Below are 12,750 nucleotides of genomic sequence, written 5' to 3' on the forward strand. Positions count from 1 at the left end.
AAATTTGTCCATATTCAAACTGGCCAGCTGATAGATTCTGTCAGGTCACAGAGGAAGCTGTAGACACCCCTTTGCAAGAACATCACTTCTGTGACTAGGCTTGCTAACCCATGACATATGTCCAGGAGATGAGGTGGGAGGTTTCCATGATTTATCTATACAATGCAGACTGACCCATCCTAGGACCTTCGTAGAAGTTGCACTTGAGTCCCAGTCTTAACAGCTGTGCTGTGATTACAGACAGGATGAAACACTCCATGGTATTGTACTCTACAACTCCTCTCCAGGAAATATCAGGCAGGAAAATATACTTGTGAAAATGCAGGTGCTCAGGAAATCTTAGACCTCTCACACCAAAATTCATCAGTGCATACATGTACGGAGCAGGACAATGCAACAGACTTGCTGTCATGTACAGATTTACTTCACACAACATGGCCAACATTTGGTCCAGTTGCCATGTTCTCTAGTACTGCAGGTTGAGAAAAAGAGAGGAGAAAATGTAAACCATTATCTAGATATTTCAAAAGTGAGAATTTGTCACAAAATTGACCACATAATGCAGTAGGGTGGTTCAGGTTGCATTGCAACAAAACAAAACAAGACAAAAAACAAAACAAGACAAAACAAAACAAAACAAATTAAGAATACCATCAGATATTCTGATTAGCTTTTTTTCACCTCAATGTGTTTGCTGCATTTGGGGTTGAAACATAAGTAATATGTGTTCCACAGAGGGTAATAAAAAGCATTTCAAGACTGATTCACTTTATAGAAAAACTTTAAAAACAAGGCTCATGAATTCAGACAATATATGTTATCTGTAAAGTATGTATTCAGAACACACATTTATATAACAGCTCTAAGAAATATATACACATGGCAGAGCACTACCTTTACAAAACGCACTTCTACTTTGTATTAGTAAAATTATTCACATGTATATTTACAGGAGCAGCCCCTAAAACTAGATATAAATAACTAATTACCCCCATAATTGAGTATCAAAATAAATCTGATTACTATGAAGGTTACAGTTTATTAAAGTAAGAAAATAGTAATGAAACTTTCATTTTAATTTTTAAAAAAGCTATCTTTGTGGTGCATAGAAAAAAATATAAGTGTGCTTTCAAAAGGAAAGAAAAGGCTTCTGTGGGGTCAATTGGTGTTTTTCTTTGCCTTTTCTTCCTTTACCTTTCATGACAAAATTGCTGTATTTCCAATTTTCTCTAATAAACAGTAAATTTACTTTTAAATTCAATACTGATAAACTTAAAATGGAAATATAAATTTAAAATGAAATGGCTGTCAGGATACTGTACAACACAGCAGGAGAAGCAGACACAAAAAAAAGCAGACAGAGGAGATAAAAACATCATCAGCATCTATTACAATTTTTATGTGGCATTCTGTAGTCATAGATTTCATGTTAAAATATGAGCACTTTCCTCTGAATGAATACTGAGACAACGCTTAATTGACTTAGTTCGGATAACTTGCCATTGTTTCTCACAGTCGACAAGATGCTAATTTAATCAAATCCACAATTTAATTACACCCATAGTCTCAAATATTTTAAACTGAGCCTTTGTGTAAAAGCCAAGACCACAGTCTGTGAGATGATGTCTCTGTCATTTTTGCTGCCTGATGCAACAAGACAACTGCAGTCGCAGTAGAAGTAACAAGAACAAGATGGTAATCAACAATCTAGTTATGCACTTTGTCAGGTAAGAAACTATGTCACAACCGTTTTTTTTTGATGGTTCTCATGACTATACTGTAAAGATCATATTTTGCTGTGCAGACATGCTGTAACTCACATCAAAACATGACAGCTGACTTTTCATTCTAAATCAGTACAAAAATTTGTTCTGTTCAAGCTCATGACCAATGTGATCCAAGGAAGCACAGAAAAGTGTCTAGTGCAGACAATATTGTTGTAATTTTCAGTTTCCACATGTGGGCAGAAAAACCCTCCTCAACCATCTATCATGGTCATAATTATGTGGCAAAATTTGAAAACTAACTGTATTGGTAGGAGGTCAAATTACCTCTGGTTTTTTGCTACAGGAAGTAGTTTTCCTTCACAGCTTCATTCAGCTTTTCCTTACCTTTCCTTTCTCTACTGGTATTTTTGCAGAGAAAATTATCTTTAGCAAGCAATGCCAAAATAGCTGTGCAGAAAGTTTTCTGGAAAGTCTTCTGTATGCCTCTCACAGGTATACAGAAAGGGATTCACATAAACTGAGACATATTTTAGTACAGAAGGGTACAAATAGCAATTTCTGACAGCCTACATGACCAACATTTCATTACCTTATTCCTGCTTTTGTCCCAATTCTCAGCTTTACATCCAGCTAACTCTTCTCATTCCTAGAGTTAGCAAATTAAAACTCAGCATACCTGTGGCATTTTCTCTTCCCCTAAATTTGGACCCAAAGCCTGGTGACAACCTCTAGGAGGATATTCATCACAGTTGGATGTGGAGCTTTTTTGATTTCGTTTGTTTGTTTCATTTATGTGTAACTAATTCGGTTCAAGGCAGGACATTTGGTAGCCTGCTTTACTTGTTCAGTGCTGGGGTTGCGACTCCCATATTTCAATGATATCTCAGTTATCGTGCTCTGCTACCCCATTGAACTTATTTGCTGCAGTCGAGAAATATTATGCAATTTTGAATGTGTCAGGTAGCAGAAACAGTGATTTATTATCAGGAGTTCACTAAAAAGTGTATAAAGAATACAACATTCTTGATGTTTTTATCTGTTTTACAAAATATATCCATCCTCACTAAGCCAGAATCTGTACAAGGGTTATGCTTCACTGATAAAATCTCTTTTCTTTAATAGTTGCTCCTTCTGACAGATAGGGGAAAAAAGGAAAAGGCAGAAGATGCATGGCTTGAAAGTGTGAATAACTATTTAATGACAACAAAGAAACAGGCTTGCAGGATCTCTATATCTAGTCTGCCATTCTCTGTGAATTCATCTTTTTTTCTTGATCTTTATTCTATTTGGAAATGTTTTTGTATGCTACTTCCCATGTTACACTTTCAGTGTCGTTCAGCTCATGTATAATCCAGCTCCTCTATTTGATCTTGTTTCATTGCCAAAGTGTCCAACAGTTTGACTGTTTATCTGCTCAATTCCTTGAGAAATGATTGTATCCCAGGTGCACATGTCCTTTCTAAAGGACGTCAATTCTTCTCAAGGTGGCTGTCATGCAATGGTTTGCAATATTGTAAGCAGAAGCTGAGTCCACAAAGGGCAGCGACTCTTTGGGTCTTTTCTGACCTAAATAATTGGAAAGCTGCAGTTTCTAGCTCCATTCTCAATAACAGTATGGGTTGGAGTATTTCTTCACATGTGAGTTCTTTCACTATTGCAGTTAGCAACGCATTTCTATGATGTTTTCTGCATATGCGCTTGTTTTCTTTTTTTGTAGTGCTTCTGAAAAGTCCCAGGGTTAGCTCTTTTAAATCACATTCTAAGAGTTCCTATGAAATAAGTAGGACAACTGACAATAATACAGAGTTTTAGACAGAGAATAAAGGAAGCTTTATATTACTCACCAGAACTTGGAATGGGATCTTTCTCTTTCCTTCAGTAAAATGGTGAAAAGGAACAGAGGGAAGAAAATAAAAATTCTTTGGCCAACTATAGTGATCTAATCTTGTAGTGTGTATGGGTTAAAATTGGAATAGTTGAAAGTAAACTGGAAAATTGGATAAAATTGTCATGTGATTCCTTTTAGAAACACCAGGGTGTGTCTCATAATTTACCAAAAGAGAGTTAGCTTATACATTAATACCCATTTTCTTACCAGTTAAGCAGTCAATTAAACCTGATCTTAGCAAAGCCTTTGCTAAAGTGCTGCTTGGAATTTATTAGTCACAGAATCAGAGAATCACAAGGTTGGAAAAGACCTCTGAGATCATCGAGTCCAACATTTGACCAATCACCACCACCACCTTGTCAAGGACACCCACTAAATGCCATGTCCTGTCATTTCTTGAACACTTTCAACGATGATGACTCCACTGCTTCCCTGGGCAGACTGTTCCAAAGCTTGACAACCCTTTCCATTACAAAATTCTTCCTGATGTCCAACCTTGATATTCCCTGCTGCAGCTTGAGGCCATGTCCTCTCCTTCTGTCACTGGTTGCCTGGGAGAGGAGGCTGACCCCCACCTTGCTTCAACCTCCTTTCAGGGAGCTGTAGAGAGTGGTAAGAGTCACTCGAGCCTCCTTTTCTCCAGACTAAACAACCCAAACTTCCTCAGCCACTCCACATAGTACTTGTGTTCCAGGTCCTTCACCACTGCACTTCTCTGGACACGTTTCAGCACCTCAATGTCTCTCCTGTAGTGAGGGGCCTGAAAGTGGACACAAGACTTGAGGTGTGGCCTCAACAGTGCCGAGTACAGGGGGACAGTCACTGTCCTGGTCCTGCTGGCCACACTATTGCTGAAGACCAGGATGCCTTTGGCCTTCTTGGCCACCTGAGAACACACTGGCTCATGCTCAATTGGAGGCCACCCAGCATTCCCAGGTCCTTTTCCATTTGGCCACCTTCCAGCTGCTGTGCCCCAGCCTGTAGTGCTGCATGGGGTTGTTGTGACCCAAGGGCAGGACCTGGAAACTTGACCTTTGTTGAACCTCATCCACATGGCCTCAGCCTATGGATCCAGTCTGTCCATGTCGCTCTGCAGAACCTTCCTACCCTTCAGCAGAGCAACACTACTGCTCAACATGGTGTCATCTGCAAATTGACTGAGGGTGTATTCAGTTGCCTCATCCAGATCATTGATGAAGATATTAAACAGGGCTGAACCCAACACTGATCCCTGGAGAACCCCCACTAGTGATCAGATACCAACTGGATGTTGCTCCATTCCACACCAGTTTCTGGTCTTGGCCACCCAACCAGCTTTTTACCCATTGAAGAGTGCATGTGTTCAAGCCACAAGCTACCAGTTTCTCCAGGAGAATGTTTTGGAAAACATGGTCAAAGGCTTCCTTAAGGTCTAGGTAAAGAATGTCCACTGCCTTCCCATCATCCACTAAGCAGGTCACCTTGTTGCAGAAGGAGATCAGGTTATGTAGCATGCTAAAACCTTATACGTGTATAATCCTCTGCCTGCTCTAAGGACCTGAAGGGTACTGAAAACATACATGCCTACTGTCTGAATTAGTGACGCAGAAGGAAACAAAACGTTCATTCCCATTTAATAAAAGAATATTTATCTTCTTTTGTAGTCCCTTCACATACTAAAGCTTGTACTTCATAAGTACTCTAACACTGTTGACACTATTTCACACAAGTACATAAAGGGGACTAGTATTCCTGGCTCATTACTGACTTTTGATGGAATATGGACATGTCAGTAGCCAATTACTTTAGGGTGAATTTCCAATTACTTTAGGGTTTTGGGTAGATTGACCCTAGCCCTGTCATTGATGGATTCAGTGATGCTTAGCTTCTTATTTAGCTCCCAATTACATTACACTTTTTCCCCATAATATTTCAGTATATCGTTACTGAGTTTTTATACAAACCCTCCTCTCTCCAAGTCATGTATTTCAGTAATTTTCTCATCACCAATATTCCAACCATTTAATGGGTAACAGTTGTTTTCCTTTTGAGATAGATAGATATTCACCCACAGAGTTTTAGCATTCTGCATACAGTACTAGCATTTTTGAATTATTATCATTAGCAATTAATTTCACTGATTTTCAGTGGAACAGAGCTCTAATTCCCATAAACTCTTTCAGATATATGTATACTGTTTTATCGTCAGGCTACTTTTCACACAGTTCTAGTAAGGCAGTTATTTCTTTCTGAACTGTCCTTCAAACATGAGAAACTTCCTTAAAGATTGTGGGTTTCTTCATGAACTTATTCTTATTCTTTGTGATTTTAAGGGATCATCAGTTTCAAAAACACAGTTAACAAAATACATTTTTTCACCAGAAAAAAATATGACTGAACTTTGACCTAGATACATAAATGTCCTCCCCAGAACCTGTGAATTATAGAGATCATTCCTAACAACACTCCTAGACCAGAGAAAATTCTTGATATAAATGTTTACAAGGATCCTCTGAAGCAGTGATCTACCTAGCCTTCATTACCTACTGCTTATAAAAACAGAATGCTAAACAACAGAATTTCAATTCGAAGACCAGATGAGAACTGAAAATAATTCAAACCATCAATAACTTGTTTCATGAATTTCAGAAATGGACTTCAACACACAGGACCACATTGTGAAGGCATGTAGAAATCTGACTCACTAAAATCTGAAAAAAATTGTCTTCTAAATTCTCACTTCCTTTAAAATGTAAAGATTATAGTAACTAAAATACTGCTACCATTCAAATACTAGCAGAAACATTTCTGCTTGCAGTTGTTATAGACAAGACCAAAATAAAGTGGTCAAAGTTTTCTTATATCTTTCTGAATTATAATCACATACCTGTTTATTTAAAGCAACAGGACTGAGTCATCTACTGCAATAACAGAAAAGAAGGGGGGAAAATTAAAAATAATTTTTAAAAGTTCTCTTAAGGAATTTAAATGAAAATGCAAATGAACATCATTGTTAAGTAACTTGATAGTAAGTAGTTGCAGACAGCTAGATTTTGTTTTAATTTCTTTATTTTCTGAATCAAAGGAAGCAGATCACCTGAAACTATTTAGTATCAGGATACTTGGAAGAGTAGTATATTATTTTCACCAACTTGTTCATTTGTGCTCCTTTAGAGATTCCTTATTTAATTCCATGCCAAAGAGGGAATTAAAAAAAAAATCACATTAGTCTGATTTGCACATAAATTTTATCATGTTTAGTTAGTCTAACCCATAATTAGAAGGGTTTAGTGTTAGCAGTAACATTTATAACACTGTATGCAAGGGTTTCTTCCTGTTAGTCACAAGACATTTTAATGGAGAAATTAATTTTTAATAACTAATTGTTTGCAACTTGTGTACTATTGCAAATGTCAAGCCTGCCTGTCCTAGAGAGGAAAGAAAGATGTGTCATTTACTTTCATGTAGGGCATATTTTCTCAGTTACCCTGTGCATTTTGGGGTTCATCTTATGTCTTAAAGCACCAGTGTTAGTCATGGAATTATCAGTCACGACCACTGACTTAGGCATCCTAACCTTACAAGGCTCTAAAAGCAAAAATATGGGAGAACTTAGAAACCAAACAAGAATGTTAAGATCTGTCAGGGTTGTCTTGTATACTAGCCTTCAGCAAACTAAAAACACTGAGACAACAGAATTTTGTGCTCCAAACCTATGTTTCAATGTATCATTACCATTAGCTTATAGATAGATGAAAGATCTAAATGGAAGCTAAAAGCACAAAGCAAAGGAGAAGTAGAGTACATGGTTTAGATGTCTTATATAATCTGTGGTACACAATATGATCTTTTTGAATTCCCACCTCAACCTTTATTTCATTAAACAGAGTAAGTATTATGGCACAGAACAGGTGGTACATTAACACCTTTGATCATAGTATAAACCCAAATCTCTGTTCTCTAGCAGACTATTGGAATTGTAATATAAGCATAATGAAGGTAAAGTTTTCACTTACCAACTGTAGCACAGCTAATTGGGTTGTATTGTAAAATGTTGCAAGACAAACAGCTAAGCTTATAGTTGTAAGAAACATGTTTTATTTCCAGACATGAAGAAGCTACCTGAGGTATGCTGAATATTTAAACTTTCCAAATGAAAAGTTTCACGTTATATAGCCCTCATGAAAAGATTTTAGAGCTATTATTGGAAAAATAGTTAATTCAACTTTTTCTGCATGTTACTTGAGACCTGCTGTTAGGCTTTCATGGCCTTTCATCCTCACCTAAATGGAACATATCAACTACAGGTCATCAAACCAACTAGGAAAAAATAAACCAAGTAAATTCAACAAGGGTTACTTCTTATATTCTTTTTCACTGTTTAGAAGCTGTGTGCTTCAGCAAGGATCAAAATCAGAACTACTGGTATATTCACTAATGTCATCACTGGTCTCAGTAGGAGAAGGAAATCAGAATTCTCCATATTCACACCTTTCAGATGCAAAAAGTCAAGATTTTGGTAGTATTTTTTAAATTATTATTCACTTCTGTGAGCATATTCAAACCTCTTGTGACCAGTAATTAATTTTCAGAAGTCCAAATTTTCTAATAAATATTAAAACTCATTGGGAATAAAAAAAGTCTTTAATCAAGTACTAGTAAAAGTGCCATATTTCTTTTGAAAAAAATTGAAAGGGAAAAATGTAGTGAAATGGTTCGAACATTTTCTCAAATCTGATAAGAAACCCAATTGACAGTTTTAAAAAAATGCCAACAGCCTTGAGTCGAAATGCTTAAAATCTGAGTAGTTAGAAAATAACACTAATATTAATTAGGAAGAAACTATAAAAGATATTATGCCATTAAGAAAATTTGGGTTGTAATAGAGATACTGAGATAAATCTATAGTATAGTTTATTTGTATTTATAATTGCAATAAACTTTTCATAAACACACCAACAAAGATTACCTTGAAAGAAAATATTTTGGCCATAATTTTATATTAATATTTGTATAATTACCATGGTTTTAATACAATATGTATGATCCAAATATAATTTTATGAAGGGTGAAAAATAAGGGCATTGTGAACAATACTTGCAAACAGGGACATTATTTTTATTTTTGGAGAAGCATTGTGCCATTTAGTGGCTCCACCTATTGAATGATAAATGCTGTTAAAACTATTTTGAAGGCTTTTACCTTCCTTGAAACTACAATTAAATGTAATTATTTCATGAAAATTATTTAGGTTTTAGCAAAGTAAACAAATTCCTCAAGACCCTTATCTAAACCAGTTCATTTTCATTAAACAATGTTAAGTACAGTATTATCTCAAATGACATATTCATACCCACATAAACAACATTTCTGTTTCTGGTTTTGGATTTCACACAGGTACTTATCATCTTGTTCACGTTCTGTAGGATAATTCCTAAGGAGACTAAAGGTTTATTTTTTCAGTGGGTTCCACTGTACTTTCAAATGCTCTAAATTAGGCCTGTGGGAAGGAACTACCTTGAGTTTTCAATAACTCTTGTTTTTTCCTCAGTATCACCTGCGGTCTAATTTAGACTTTCAAATGTCTAAATAGTCTGCAGAGAACATTTTTTTTTCTGCAGAGGTGAAGCACACCAAAATGTTTCATTCCTGGTTGAGGGATACCTTACCCTCTTTGCCACCTGAGCGGCACAGCAAGAACTGTGCTCTCTCATCCCTGTGCAGTTTCCTGACCCACTGGGAAGGTACAGTAGAGGAAAAGCAGCCAGAGACTGTTCTGTGGCTGCAAGGAGGCTGTGTGTGCCTTCTTGTATGCAAATACATAGAAAATATGGACAAAATAAGAGAGACAATGCTTGTATACCTTCCAGTTGTGTGGGAGAATTTAATGGAATATTTTCTGTGTTCACGTTTCCCAGAAAGCACTTCTAACACAGACGGAGATTTCCTAGGCTAAAATTTGAACATGACACAATTATTTTTTCAACCCAACTTCATAAAGCCATCCAAAATACCATCTTGGGGCTCTAAAAGAAGAATCACCTATAAGATGCTTCTTGATAGAGAAATTCACTCCTTAAACATCACTGGTTTTCCTTATACCAGCAAAGGTCTCATTTACACGAGCTGCTTCTTTCTCACTTTTTTTGAGTGGGAGTGTCTTTCAGATATAATGCATTTCATAAGAGCACAGCTGGACATTTATAAAAAAATGAGGTAATTTTCCCAATGACTGCATCATGAAAGCCAAGGTATTCTTAGTGTTCCAAGAGTTTTAAAACATCATCTGTAAATAAAACAAGAAAAAATCAGCAATATTTTTAGTAAAAAATAAACACATATACAACTATAAAAAAGATTAAAATCTGAGAAAATATGTAATCTTTCCATGAAATCCATTTCATTCTACTGTTAGGTGTCTGCTGTCTTCACTCGCAGGTCTACAAGATGTTCTGTCAGTCGAAGCCCTTTGCAGCATGATCACTATTTTCACTTTCAGGTGCAAGTTTTAAAACATGTCGGCTAACTAATGAGTCTATAAAAACTAAATTGATGCCTTCACAGATAATTTTTTGAAATTAATTTTCATGTATATTTGTAAAAGCACAAGTGGCAAATCAATAGACTGTGATGTCAAAAAATTGTGTCATCATCAAATGAAACTGAGAGAGTAAATTCTGCTGGTAGAAAACACTTGTTAATATTGGGTATTTCGGATAGTACGTAAAATATTTGAGAAAATAAAGATCAAGTTTGCTCCAAAGTGAAAATTTCTCTGCAAAGAAATACTTGAGTGCTTTTAAATGCCAAAATTTAAGGAGGAGGTTGTTGACATGAGGACATTATCTAGTGCTGTGTTTCTTAATCTAAAAAAGTGGAAGAAGAGAGGATATAGATGATTTTCCACCACTTCTGTACTCTCCCACTCTTCATTTGAATCTTCAAGTTATAAGTCTACTCCAGTTTATGATGTTGCTCATCTAGTGGAACTCTAAACACTGACAGAAGACAAAAATATAAGGAGTTATGGCTTTGTTTACTTCAAATGTCAGAAAAAACCTTCACTGGAGGTGGAATCAAGTACATCAAAAAGTCAGGGCACCAGGTGTCCAAGAAGTCATCTGTTCTGAATCTAGCAGAAATGGCAGAATTTCATGACTTTTCATTGTGGGCCAGTAGCATCTAACCACTTCTCTTTCAATTAGCCTAAACAAGAATGTTTTACTAGAAAGGATCTGGAAAGAAAAATAAGACTGAAAGAAAAATACGTCTGGAAAGAAAAGTATGTCTTACCTCTGAATATCCGGTTGTTCCTCTTAGGGAACAAAAGAAACCATTCTTAGTGGTGGGAAGTGGTAGAGATGGATAGGTTGTAATACTAGAAATGTAGAAAAGGAGCAAACTCAAAAGAGGAGCAGGAACCAGTAAAGCAAAGTTTATGAATCGGTTCCTACTGGTATCATCAAAGGTGCCAAGTAAAATCAGTAATTTTTGATGCTTTAAACAGGTGTAGAGCTTCCAGAAATACTTGTACTCTCACCACCTAATAGAAAAATTTGGTGTGAAATCTTTAAAAAAAAATTCTTTAAGGACTCCTTTATGCAAAAAGGTGCACAAGGGTATGGTTTCTTATCCTAGGCTATTCTAGGCTTTCTTATCCTAGGCTGCATCTGAAAATAAAGGTTGTTAGTGATGTCTGATTAGGAAGCCCTCAGCAGTGATGTCTTAGTATTTAGCCAAGCCTTTAACTGCAAAATGACTCTTCGATATCTAATACATCCACTGACTTAACACTGTATTGGACCCACGGTTTTAATCTGACAGTGCCCCTCCAATTGGCTTATCACTAATTTGAATTGGTCTTTAAATATCGCAGTGTGCCTCCTCTATATTGTCAGAGCTTCACTTGTTCACGTAGCACATTTTCCAGCAATTCATTAGATTTTGCTGCACTGCTATTTCTTTACACAGCTCACTTTTATTAGAACACTGATTTTCAGCACAGCCTGTAAAAATTTACTAAGGAAAAAACCGTCTTGACACTGCAGTATATACGTAATTCCCCAGGTATTTATTATCTTTGGTCAGCTCTTTGACACTTATCATCAGTGTAGCAGCAAAGTAACCCCAGTCCCTTAGGTAATTAGTCCATACCAGTGAATCAAAGACCCCTTATTACTTCTATTCCCAGGAACAACAAGAGGAACATATGTGAGGGGGTCTGCATGTGTGTGTGTGTTTGTTTTGGGGAATATGTGCTTGTTCTTGCATGAGGACTTTATCAAGCTTGGCAGGAGTCATTATGTCTGTGATTTTCCTTGAAATGTATCTGTCATGCAGCTCAAAATTAAATTGCCAGTTTTGGGCCTAACCAGAGAAAGGGCAGTGACTCAAAGCACTCAGAAGGAAATGAATGATTAATGCAGTTTATAGACAGAATAGCGTTTTTTCTGTCTTATGTGCTTTTTGTGTGTAATCTCCAGTGGTTCAGCTTTGGATGGATCTAATGAAAAAGGACTGGATGTTTTCCACCTTTTCTTCAGAGCATGCTGTACAATTTATCCACTGACAAAATGCGCTAATGAAATGTCACCTTGGACAGCTTGCTAAAGGATTGATGGGCTGAAAGTTCTGTACTTTATTTAACTTTTGCAGGAAAAATGAATAAGTCTTCCAAACTCTGTATGATACAGAGATTCATTATGATTTTGTACTCCGGAGTAGTAGCTGCACTGGAATGGAAAAGGCAGCCGTGGCAAAGAGGTGAGAATAACATAAAACAAATAATTACTTAAAAAGCTAGATGTATGGCTTCATTGCACTCAAAGACATAAATTATAGTTGAGGTCTGTAACTTTTTAAGACTTCTTTCTTCAGTGTTATCTCTGACCATTACAAAAAAAAAAAAAAAGGTCTCACAAATCTAACTGTTCTCTCTATTTGATTGAAGTATCATTAAAAAAAAAAAACAAAACAATAATGATTTCAACTTTCCCCCTAAACACCATTGTTTTAGATACCTTCACCTTGGGGTTTCATCCAGTGCTTTCAAACTTCCATAAGACCAATGAATGAGTTATTACAATCTGACTTAACACAGGTTATTATTCTGACTTTTCCTGGAAATGAAAATGTGTCTGTTTTTCTGCACATAAC

Source organism: Corvus brachyrhynchos, unplaced genomic scaffold (assembly GCF_000691975.1).
Source record: "Corvus brachyrhynchos isolate BGI_N302 unplaced genomic scaffold, ASM69197v1 scaffold90, whole genome shotgun sequence".
In the NCBI taxonomy this organism is placed as follows: Eukaryota; Metazoa; Chordata; class Aves; order Passeriformes; family Corvidae; genus Corvus; species Corvus brachyrhynchos.